The sequence below is a fragment of the Rana temporaria genome, chromosome 5 (genome assembly GCF_905171775.1).
Source record: "Rana temporaria chromosome 5, aRanTem1.1, whole genome shotgun sequence".
Lineage (NCBI taxonomy): Eukaryota > Metazoa > Chordata > Amphibia > Anura > Ranidae > Rana > Rana temporaria.
The window spans coordinates 370225421-370238148 of record NC_053493.1 but is presented as its reverse complement, the minus strand read 5'-3'; the positions used below and the strand labels follow the sequence as shown (position 1 = coordinate 370238148).

Below are 12728 nucleotides of genomic sequence, written 5' to 3'. Positions count from 1 at the left end.
AGGCCTATTGGAGTAAGCCTGGGCACTGGGGTGATTTTTAATGCAACAGCCGTCATTATCAACGTCACCTGTCACCAATTGCTATACATGCAGTCACAGCCATTTGGAGCACTGTGTGATCATTAACGCTGATACTTAATGCTAGCAACTACTTGCAAGCAATGTTCATCAACCACGTGCACCCAGCTTTCCTATGCTTTCTAACAACAGAAAAGCCTTATAGAAGAAGCAGGCACTAAACACCCAGATCAATGCCTGGCAGAATGGAATTAAGTGCAACACACACTTATACATTCCTAACAATCCACTGAAATCGCACTGTATACAAGCGCTTCCCAGATTCTTCTATTCTTACGTGCAAATTGAAGAATGAGAGTTGTTGACTTTTAACTAAGCCCTGTGGTATTTAACATTGCAAATGCAACCATTTGCCCTGCTATGTAAACACAACCTTAAGGTTCCTACAATCATTAAAAAAAATTAAAAAAATGAATAACCACCAAGAATGTTTTAGTGTACAGAACAGACTAGAGAAACGCGAATATTCTACCAGATTGACCAGGCCTGGCTACACACTTAGGCCGCGTACACACGGTCGTTCCAAACCGATGAGAATGGTCCGACGGACCGTTTTCATTGGTTCACTGCTGAAGTGGCCTGATGGTCTGATGTGCGTACACACCATCGTTCCAAAAACCAATCGGGTCAGAACGCGGTGACGTCAAACACACGACGTGCTGAATAAAACGAAGTTCAATGCTTCCAAGCATGCGTCGACTTGATTCTGAGCATGCGTGGGTTTTGAACCGATGCTTTTCTGTACTAACCATCGGTTTGGTCCGATCGGGCAGCGGTCCATCGGTTCGGTTTTGAAGCATGTTTTAAAACTTTGGACTGAAGGAAAACAGACCGATGGGCTATACACACGGTCGGTTTGGACCGATGAAACTGAACCTCGGGCCATTCTCATCGGTTTTGTCCGAACGTGTGTACGCGGCCTGACTGCTAAAAACATTTAACGCGACAAGAGTCAGGTGTGATTCGCCATGATCAGGCCATGTGGGAGCGAGAACAAGTATTAGGATACAGCAGTGATGTGGAGGTCAGCAGGAGGAACCAGTATAAGCTGCATGGAACACTCCTTCCAACCAAAGGTTTCCCAGCTGACTTTAAGGGACAATTCCTTTTGAATGAAGCACCGTGGGCAGTAGAAAAGACAAGAAAGTCCAATTTTCGCCTGAAAGGGTATTTGCCTTTTTTTTTTTACTTCACAGGGTCCCTATAAATAAACACTGTTAAACACTTTTTTTTCGATTTACTAAAAAACGAGAAAAGTGCAAAATCTGGTGCAGTGGTGCAGGATAGGCAATCAGCCTCTAACTTCAGCTTGTTGGATTATGCTTTGACAACAAAAAAGAAAGAAGTGGAAGCCGATTGGTTTCTATGCAGAGCGGCGTGAGTGAGTGAATTACTTTAATAGCGCCACAAATGTGAACTAAATCGCCTCAAGGCGCTTGGCATCCATTTTCCTTCTGTATAACCCTCAGAATAGATGGGTCTTTCGTTTTTTTCTGAAGGTCAGGTGATCAATTTCCATTCGGATATTAGTTGGTAAAGTGTTCCATAGTCGAGGTCCTTCAACTGAAAAACGGCGTTCTCCTTTGGTCTTATATCGGGCTTTGGGAATTTGTAATAATTTTTGGTTGGTTGATCTAAGAACTCGATTTAGGTTTTGTTGTTTTATTTTCGCACTTAAATATAGTGGCGTGCTCCCGTGTACGCATTTGTGCGTTAGGCATAAAGCCTTGAAAGTGACTCGGCCCTTTATGGGCAGCCAATCTCAGGGACGGGGTGATTGGTTCCCAGGGTTTTTTCCCTGTTACCAGTTGAGCTGTCATGTTTTGGATGATTTGGAGCCGGGCAAGCTGGTACTTTGGGAGTCCGAGGTAGAGGGCATTTGCATAATCTAATCTGGATTTAATGATTGACCCTACCACTACCGCTGTGTCTTCTTTGGGGGTGAAAGGAACACTCTTGGTAGGAGCCGTAGACGATGGTGCAATCCGCTAATTACTGATCCTATTTGTGCATCCATTGTCATGTCCGAGTCAAAGATGACTCCTAGACTTTTGACCTTGGTGCTGGAGGTGATAGTTTGTCCCAGAATGGGTGGTGGTGTCCAGGTAGTCCTGGCCAGTTTCCTCCGGTTTGTATGGAGTTGAAGTATTTCTGTTTTTGCTCCATTTTGAGTTTGAGGTGACTCTCCGTCATCCAAATGTCTATCTGAGTGAGGCGTTGTTCTAATGTGGGGTAGTGGTTCTTTTTGTCGCTGATACGAAAATAAAGTTGCGTGTCATCCGCGTAGGAGTGATAGAGAAGGTCGTGATTACTAATAATTTTTGCTGCACCAGATTTTGCACTCTTAAGTGTTAGTAAACCAACCCCACTGTCACCTCTTACCCATGCTCTAAACCTGCTCCCTTCCACATTCTAAACCTAATCTAACTAACACAGTAAAGCAAAAAAAAAATCGCTGTACTTTTCTATCTGCAGCCGATCCGGCCTGGTTTCCAGTGGTGGGAAACGGTTTGGGGGAGAAGACCGACAACGGCTGTGAAATGGCTGGGAAATTGCGTCACGCATAGACTATGGGGCTTCCGTTGTCAGCTGCATTTCCTGCACCCGCCGCTGATGCTGCGCCTGCACTGGACAGGATCGGCTGCAGAATAAGCAAGTCAAGGGATTTTTGCTTTACAGGGTTAGATAGATTAGGTTTAGACTGTGGCAGAGAGCAGGTTGAGCGTTAGTTAGGTTTTGCCTAAACTTCCACTAAACTCACCTTTTCAGCGGCTTCTTCCTTCTCTGCAGCCGACTATAAAACCTGCACTTCCAGGTGACCTTTCTCCCCCATAATAGTGCTTGGTCATAGCAGCCAATTACTAGGCTAGAGCACAGTCATACGACTGGAAGAGCAACATTAATATTCACCTGGGTTGCCAACACCAGTCAGTTTAGTGCCTGTGTTCCGTCAGATATTGCGACACGTCAGAATTGGGAACGGAAGTGACGTTCCATCACCACCATCTTGCTACACCCCACACTCCTTCACAGCAACGATACACTGGGAAGGGGGCAAGCGGACATCTTGTTACACCCGCTGGAGTTTTGCATTTCACACTTATTTTTAACAGGAAACGCAGCTTTTAAAAGGCGATATACAGTATATAGAAATCCGACGGACTGTTTAGATGTTGAATTTTAAAAGCAGCGCCAAACCTGCTGATCTCACAGGTTTGCTAATGTGACAGAACACCTCTGCTTTTACAATTCAACATGTTGTAAACAGTCTGATGGATTTCCAAATACTGCATTTCACTATATATGCTGCATTTCCTGTTAAAAATAAGTGTGAAATACAAAACCCCAGTGGGTGTAGCAAGATGTCTGCTTGCCGCCTTCTTACTGTGGAGGAGTGTGGGGTGTAGCAAGATGGCGGCAATGGACCGTCACTTTCCTTACCAATTCTGATGGGTCGCCATATCTGACGGAACACCTGCTACAGAGAAGGAAGCAGTGAAGATCACTGGTGAGGTGGGGGAAATGCAGAGACACTTTCACGTTGCACTGCATGGGTAAGGTGACAACATCTCTGAAGTTTTGCTTTAGAGGCAAGTGTTGATAAGCTTTTTTTTGGGGGACAGAAAAAAAAGGAATGAAAAATATTACAAGGTTGATTGTACTGTACCTTCCACACATTAGTTCTCTGTGCTGGATGCCTCATGACAAAAAATTCCCACGTCTGACTCTTGGAACAAACAAATGTATTGTTTGAGCTACAAGCTAAAAATGTTTTTTTTCCAAGCAAACCTTTTTTTTTTTGTTATTCTAAAAACACACTTGAAATCTACCAAGACTGGAGTGGCTGTGCATTGCAACCAATCGGCTTCCATCTTTCATTTTTAAGGTTAAAGCGGGAGTTCACCCATTTATTTTTTTTACCTTTTCCCCTTAGATTCCTGCTCGTTTTGTCTAGGGGAATCGGCTAGTTGTTTTAAAATATGAGCATTACTTACCCGTTTTCGAGATGCATCTTCTCCGTCGCTTCCGGGTATGGGTCTTCGGGAGCGGGCGTTCCTTCTTGATTGACAGTCTTCCGAGAGGCTTCCGACGGTCGCATCCATCGCGTCACTAGTAGCCGAAAGAAGCCGAACGTCGGTGCGGCTCTATACTGCGCCTGCGCACCGACGTTCGGCTTCTTTCGGAAAATCATGACGCGATGGATGCGACCGTCGGAAGCCTCTCGGAAGACTGTCAATCAAAATAGGAACGCCCAGTCCCGCAGCCCATACCCGGAAGCGGCGGAGAAGATGCATCTCGTAAACGGTAAGTACGGATCATATTTTAAAACAACTAGCCGATTCCCCTAGACAAAACGAGCACCCATCTAGGGGGAAATAGTGTCCTGTGCGGGTGAACCTCCGCTTTAAGCAGAAGCTATAATCTGACTGGTTACAATGCACGGCTACCCCAGATTTTGTCCATCCCAGTTTTAGTAAAGTCCCCCTATTGTGCTTTGCATGGCCTTCAATAAGCCAAAAAGAAATGAAAACGAACACACAATAATGATAAAACCAAAATTGTGACGCCAAGTAGTCACTGCGGCTACAAGCACAAATGTTTTATGGAATAATTTATCCTGACAACGGATCCCCTATCTCTGAGAGTTCCTGAGCCTGATGAAACCTGTGAGCTTTGTGCTGGAAATGCCATTGTTTTCCGTGGCTCAGTGCCAGATCTGGAGTGCTGTTTCATCTTGCAAGCGACAGAACAAAGCTCCAATCCACCGAGCCAAACATTCCAAAACAAGACAAGCATTATAAAGAGGAGGGAAAAAAAAAAACTGCACTGAGAGATGGGAATAAAATTACTTCCAACAGCTCAGTGACACACAGGTCAAAATATTGACTCAAAGAAGATGGGAAAGAGTACATTTCCTCTGATTTATCACTCAATGGGAAACTAGACTATTTTGCTGAGGAATGTTGTCAGCCAAGAGCCTTTGTGATCCTCAATCATTGCTCATTACTTCTGTAAGATAAAATGAAAGTAGCGGTAATATTTATACTAAAAGTTTGGGTGACTGACATGTCACTCATCTTCTCTAGCAGGAAACAAGATTGACATGTCACCATCATCTTCCACAGAAAACCAAGACAGATATGACCCCCATGTTCCCCAAAAACTGACATGTGACCCTCGCTTTCTCCAGGAAAAAAAAAAAACAACAACAAAAGACCAAGATTGACATGTCACCGTCTTCTACACGAAAACCAAGACTAATGCCTCTTACACACAACCGGGATTCCCGACGGGAAAAGATCCGTTGAAAATCCCGGGGGGAAAACCGAGAACCTGCTCGGTAAACTTTTCCCCAGTACACACGAGAGGTTTTCCCGTCGGGAAAACTCAGACGAGAGCTTTGGTCGGGAATCCCGACCGTGTGTATGCTCCATCGCAGTTTTACCCATAGGAAAACTGCCAAAAACTGCCGGGAAAAAGTCAGCCGGGAAAAAAAAAGAGCAGGTTCTCCTTTATTGTCCGGCAGTTTTTCCCATCTGAAAAACTGCAAGGAGCATACACACGGCCGGGATTCCCGACCAAAAGCTCTCCTCACAGTTTTCCCGTCGGTAAACCCGGCCGTGTGTATTGGACATGGGACCCCCATCTCCTCCATAGGGGAAAAAAAAAAAAAAAACACAGGATTGACATGTGACCCACATCCTCTACAGAAAGCCAAAACAGATATAGGACCCTCATCTTCTCCAAAATATAAGATTGACCTGTTGCCTCCAAAAAACAAACACGACTAGCATGTGACCCCCATCTTCTACAGAAAACAAAGTGACATGTGACCCTAATCTACAGAAAATCAAGACTGGCATGTGACCCCCATCTTCAACAGAAAACCAAGACTGGCATGTGACCCCCCCCATCTTCTACAGAAAACAAAGTGACATGTGACCCTAATCTACAGAAAACCAAGACTGGCATGTGACCCCCATCTTCTACAGAAAACCAAGACTGGCATGTGACCCCCCCCCCCATCTTCTACAGAAAACAAAGTGACATGTGACCCTAATCTACAGAAAACCAAGACTGGCATGTAACCCCCATCTTCTACAGAAAAAGTGACATGTGACCCTAATCTACAGAAAACCAAGACTGGCATGTGACCCCCATCTTCTACAGAAAACAAAGTGACATGTGACCCTAATCTACAGAAAACCAAGACTGGCATGTGACCCCCATCTTCTACAGAAAACCAAGACTGGCATGTGACCCCCCCCCCCCCCATCTTCTACAGAAAACAAAGTGACATGTGACCCTAATCTACAGAAAACCAAGACTGGCATGTGACCCCCATCTTCTACAGAAAACAAAGTGACATGTGACCCTAATCTACAGAAAACCAAGACTGGCATGTGACCCCCCATCTTCTACAGAAAAAGTGACATGTGACTCTAATCTACAGAAAACCAAGACTGGCATGTGACCCCCATCTTCTGCAGAAAACCAAGACTGGCATGTGACCCCTATCTTCTACAGAAAACCAAGACTGGCATGTGACCCCCATCTTCCACAGAAAACCAAGACTGGCATGTGAGCTTCATCTTCTACAGAGATTAATATGTGGCTCTCACCTTCTCCATGCCATTAAACCACCATCCAGCCATCAAACCACCGAATGCGCCACAGGGATCACTTGTATCTAAAAATCCGGCGCCTGAGGGAAAAATAAAATACCGGGGTAATGGCATCCAGCTGCAGCCATAAGCCTGGTATTTAAAGTGGTTGTAAACCCACAAAATAAATAAATAAAATAAAATAAAAATTGCAAGACAAAAGGCATAATGAACTAGTATGCATAGCATACTAGCTCATTATGAAATACTCACCTAACAAGAGTATGGTCCTTGCACACTGCTCAAGCAGGCAACATCGCTCCTGGAGTTATTTCCGGATTTCGCAGGCTCCGACGCTGTGATTGGCCAGAGCTGCGATGACGTCACTCCCGCACATGCGTGTGGAGCCACCGGTAGCGGCACGTCAGCTGAAGCAATGGCACGGACGTGCCGTTGCTTCAGTGCGCATGTGTCGATAAAGTTGGCACATGCTGATACAGGGGACATCTCCTAAACTGTGCAGGTTCAGGAGATATACAGGGTAGCTACAGGTAAGCCGTATTATAGGCTTACCTATAGTAAAAAGTGGATTGTAAGGATTTAAAACCACTTTAACGTCAAACAAATTACGTATTTTCCCAGTTAGGCGGTTGGCAAGGAGTTAAAACATGCATCTGCATGGCAGCCAGGCAACTAGCATTTTTTTTTTTCTTAGAATGAAAGCTCAATAATGGAAGCATTTATTCTCTCATGACAGGATTCTTAAAAGGAAAAACCTGCTAAAGTCTTTCCAATCTCATGAGTAGACCAGCTGTCAGTCCTGAGCACCAGCTGTGTACACCAAATAAAAAACAGGATACAGATCGGTCAGTGCGGCACAACACACACAATCCTATTTCCAGCACTGATCTGACCCCGTGCCATAAAGAGGGTTTGGTTTATGATGGACGGGAGAGTTGTGACTGTGAGAGGGTGTTAAATCTTGGTTTACAGGATGATGCAACTCTCAGAGAAATGGAAAAATCAAAAGCTTCAGGACAAACCGACACTACAGTATTTCAAACCCATTGTCACACATTCTGAGCATAAGCTGTGTTTGGAGTCAGGCTACACGCCAGATAGACCCATCCAACACAATGAAAAGAGCAAAAGGAGCCATATACAGTAATACCCAGCAAGCAGACGCAATTGCTGTGATCAGGTCAAGTGGAAGAATATCGCGATTGGATGTTATGGGGTCGATTTACTAAAACTGAAGAGTGCAAAATCTGGTGCAGCTCTGTACAGAAACAATAAGCTTTCAGTTTTTTTTATTGTCAAAGCTTAAAGCGGAGGTTCACCCAAAAAAAAATTTTTAACATTACATTCAGCCGAGTTGTCCTAATGACAATCGGCTGTTTTTTGTTTTTTTTCCCCGTACATACCGTATTTTCACCGCCGCTTCCGGGTATGTCTTCTGGACTGGGCGTTCCTATCTGATTGACAGGCTTCTGACCGTCGCATACTCGCTTCACGAGTTGCCGAAAGAAGCCGAACGTCGGTGCGGCTCTATGCGGCGCCTGCGCACCGACGTTCGGCAACTCGTGACGCGCAGTATGCGACGGTCGGAAGCCTGCCAATCAGATAGGAACGCCCAGTCCCGCAGAAGACATACCCGGAAGCGGCGGTGAAAATACGGTAAGTATGAAATGCGGCTGAATGTAATGTTAAAACATTTTTTTTGGGTGAACCTCCACTTTAAAGTGATATAAAAAGTTTTTTTTTTTTTTTTTAAACAACAAACATGTCATACTTACCTCCACTGTGCTGCTCGTTTTGCACAGAGTGGCCCCGAACGCTGCTTCAGATAACCCCCTCTGGGAAGCGGTCTCCCAAGGGGGTTACCTTGCGGGCGCGCTCCCGCGTCCTGCATTTGGTGTCCATAGCCGCCAAGTGCAGGACTCGATGCCTGTGTCATTGGATTTGATTGACAGCAGTGGGAGCCAATTGCTGTGTTGCTATCAGTCTATCCAATAAAAAGCTAAGAACCCTGGGGAAACATCAAGCACATTCGACACTGGAACTGGAGGCTGGGGGGCCCGGTACCTGATGTTTTTTTACCTTAATGCATAGGATGCATTAAAGGGGTTGTAAAGGTAAATGTTTTTTCACCTTAATGCATCCTATGTATTAAGGTGAAAAAACATCCGACAGTACCGCCTCCCCCCTCGGAGCCCCTGTTTTACTTACCTGACCCATTGAAACTCCCGTGCTCGCCTCCGTCATCCTCCTCGGTTCTCAGCCTGGCCGTTGATTCGCTACACTTGATGGATTGAAAGCAGCGCAGCCATTGGCTGGCGCTGCTGTCAATCAAATCCAATGACGTAGCGCGCCGGGGGGCCGGGCCGAGTGATACAGTCAATGGCTATGGCCGCCACTGTATCACGGGAGCGTGCCCGCAAGAGCTTTCCACAATGCTCGCTCGCATGCATGAAGGGGGGGGGGAGCCGAGACAGCCGCCGAGGGACCCCAGAACACCAGGTTCGGGGGCCACTCTGTGCAAAACGAGCTGCACAGTGGAGGTAAGTATAAAATGTTTGTTATTTATAAAAAAAAATTTACCTTTACATACCCTTTAAAATTGCATTCATTTTAAAATACATTTTTATTTTCAGTAATAAAAAGTAAACCAAACCTTGACTTCTCACCCTGCAAGCCTTTTTGTTGCTTAGTGGTAATCCTTTCAGATTAGTATATTACAAATGATTACATCACAGGCCAGGAAAAGGTTGCATTTTCCATCGCTTAGATTTACGATAGAACACACACGCACTACAGAATGACTCACATGAGTGATACATCCTTTTCATTCCTAACAGAGCAAATGGTTATCTAAAGTTGAAAATTACATTGACTTATTTCGTTTTGTTTTCAGTGGTGATGGGTTAGAACCTCTGCTAGTTATTTTTGGTTACAATTACACGTCTGAATTAATCAGGCTAGACTGTGTGCCTAAGAACATATTGGCACTGCTGGATTTTCTTATTGGAAAGCCAAGCATGCTGTACAAACTGCTTTGTATACATAATCTGTATTAAATGTTTTTATGAAAAAAATCAAATATATTTATAGGTGTAATTAACTACAAAAAAAAAAAAAAACACCATGACACAAGGCATCAGTTTATAAACCTAATTCACAAAAATATACAATACAACCAACAATCCATTTAATAAAGGCTGATCAGTAGGTCAGTCAGTCAATTGTATTCCAAAACATTGAGGGATACTAACAGCTGAACCCCCAGGAAGTAAACCCCCAGGGACAACTTACACCTACAGATAAGCCTAGATTATGGAGATATTTGCAATTTCCCAGAGCGACGACTTCAATGGCGCATGCGCCGTCTTGAAAGGGCACACTGTGCCACTTCAAGCCTGGGTCATGCCGTGAAAGGCGGCTCTTGCGCATGAGTGACATGGACGCTCGCTGCCATGGAGGAAGACGGGGTCATTGCGGGCTTCTCCTGCAGGTAAGTGTCATGCATAGTAGCCCATTATGATTTACTTCCGCTTTAAGGCAGGTATTAAAAAAAAAAATTCTGAAAAGTGCTAAAATAAACCACGTTGTTGCTGCCACCAAAAAGTGTTTTCACTACACTTATACAGATTTTTTTTATATATATATATATATATATAAAAATAAAAAACCCTACTGAAAAAGACACAATTCAGACGCAACGCGTATAGGGGACGGAGCCCAACTGCTGACGTCATCCCGCGGCCATCTCCACAAGCAAGATTTTGGATCGTATGCCTTGATAGCCAGTACAACTCAAGTGCTTTATTTGTTTTGTGAGTGTTTACCAAATGGAGAGCACTAGCATATTGAAGGAATATTTGCACTTTAGGGTGAATCAGAGCGTGCACTGAGCATCTACTGTTTGGTATATAGATTTTTTTGTTTATTAATACATGGACACTTTGTTATTTATTTTTTCACTTTTTTGATTATGTTTAGCATGATCGGTCTTGTCACTTAGGAGTTATACGTGGACTATTAAGACACTATAGGTATTAAAAATTACTATTTTTAACTAAAGTAGAACTACATTTTTCCTTCAATTATAACCAGTCAGGTGTGTGTGTGTTTTTTTTTTTTTTTGTATGTATCCTATTGAGGATATCTCTCCTCACTTCCTGTCCCATAGCCAAAAGTCAGGGAATCCCTGGTTGTCACCAGAACTAGTGTCCTCATTGGATTTCTTCTCCATTGCCGGTATGGTGACAACTAGAGCTGCACGATTCTGGCTAAAATGAGAATCACAATTTTTTTGCTTGGAAGATAGAGCACGATTCTTGCACCGTAACATTATATTTCACATAAAAAAAATAAAAATAAAAAAAAATTGGGCTAACTTTACCGTTTGTTTTTTTTTTTTTTTTCATTGAAGTGTATTTTTTCCCCAAAAAATTGCATTTGAAAGACTGCTAGGCAAATAGTGCGACACAAAATATTGTAGCAATTGCCATTTTATTCCCTAGGGTCTCTATAAAATGTTTGGGGGTTCCAAGTAATTTTCTAGCAAAAAATATTGGATTTTAACTCAAGAAACAAGTGTCAGAAAAAGATTTGGACTTTAAGTTATTAAACTTCCTGCATTTACACACAGAAGTTTTATGGAAGAAGAAAGTTTGTTACAATGTTTCATGTTAAAAACTTGGCAGACTGCCTGGATTTTTTCTGTACACACACAGAAGTTTATCCCTTTGATCTAAGAAGGAAGCATTAGTAACAACATTTCCTGATAAAAACTTGGCAGACTGGGGGGGGGGGGGTATTTACTTTTGACAGCTGAGTGAGCAGATAAAGTCTCTCCACTTGTTATATGAAAGAATCTGCAAACCCTGCATTGGAGATCGTCAGGGGTGTTGAATCGAGATCACAGGCAGTAGTTCACTATGCGGATACCCACCAACAAAATGGCCACCGCCTTAGACGGAGACACTAACTCTGGCAAGATGGCCGCCGGGTTATTTCCGGTTTTCGGATATAAATGAAAGGATCCCTGGCCAATCAATCAGACACCTCTGATGAAGCCACGTGATGTGGTGTAACTAGTAAGGGCCTGATGCACCAGGAAATGCTAGAAGACCGAATGCTGTATCGTTGTTTGTACAGTTTTTTGCACTTTCTCATGTAAGTTTCTAATGCTTTTACCCAATAAACCTTAATGGCATACTTCACCATGGGATGTTTTTCTGCTTTATACTTTGGGTAACATCGAGGGGAGACCCTGAGAAACCACCTATACCCACAGTGATAGACAGTAGTTGGAGACCAATGCGGAGGAACTATTCCTGGACACATTTGGAACAGCATTATATCCATACAAGCCTTTATACATCTGCTATAAGGCAAGCACTCTGTGAGCACATCACTTAGAAGAGCTACGTAAGAAGACTTTGGAAGATACACTTGTTTGACACAAGGATATTTATCATCAGTTTTGGGACTTTATAATGCTCATTATTTATCATATTTGATTATTGCACATTGCTTTTGCACATCGCACATTGTTTTTGGTATTTTACCATTAGTCAATGATCGTTTTGGATTTCTTATTTTATCATTGATTTATTCAATTATATGTGCTGATCACTTTTCATCACATTCACTTCAGGTATATATTCATTTACCCATTCAGATTAAGCAGCATTAACACAATTGTTTATTCTCATCTTACACTTTTTGGTGGCGCGGAAGCACTCTTCACTTTTTACCTCTGTTTACAGTCAACTACCCTTCAATCCGATCCACCTAAATTGAAGAGTAGGATCCTGTTCTGTTTTTATTTTAGCGGACCTGATTGAACTTGGAGTAAAGGTGGGTGTGTGTGTGGGTGTATGTCCATAAGAACGCATGGACCTTCCTATCAGTTCCAAATGAAAAACTGACAGGTGGACCTAAATGGATTGATTACCTGTGTGAAAGGGGTCTTATTGTTAAGGTTTTTATACACAGTAAGGATTTCAGGATTATCCACTATAAAAGGAAAATCGATTG

At 43.3% G+C, this 12728-nt stretch overlaps 1 protein-coding gene across 2 annotated transcripts in view; it reads right to left on the bottom strand.

The window, feature by feature from the left end:
* The window catches only part of FZD6 (frizzled class receptor 6), an 85863-nt gene that overhangs the window by 46141 nt on the left and 26994 nt on the right, over positions 1 to 12728 (bottom strand). The window lies entirely within an intron of this gene.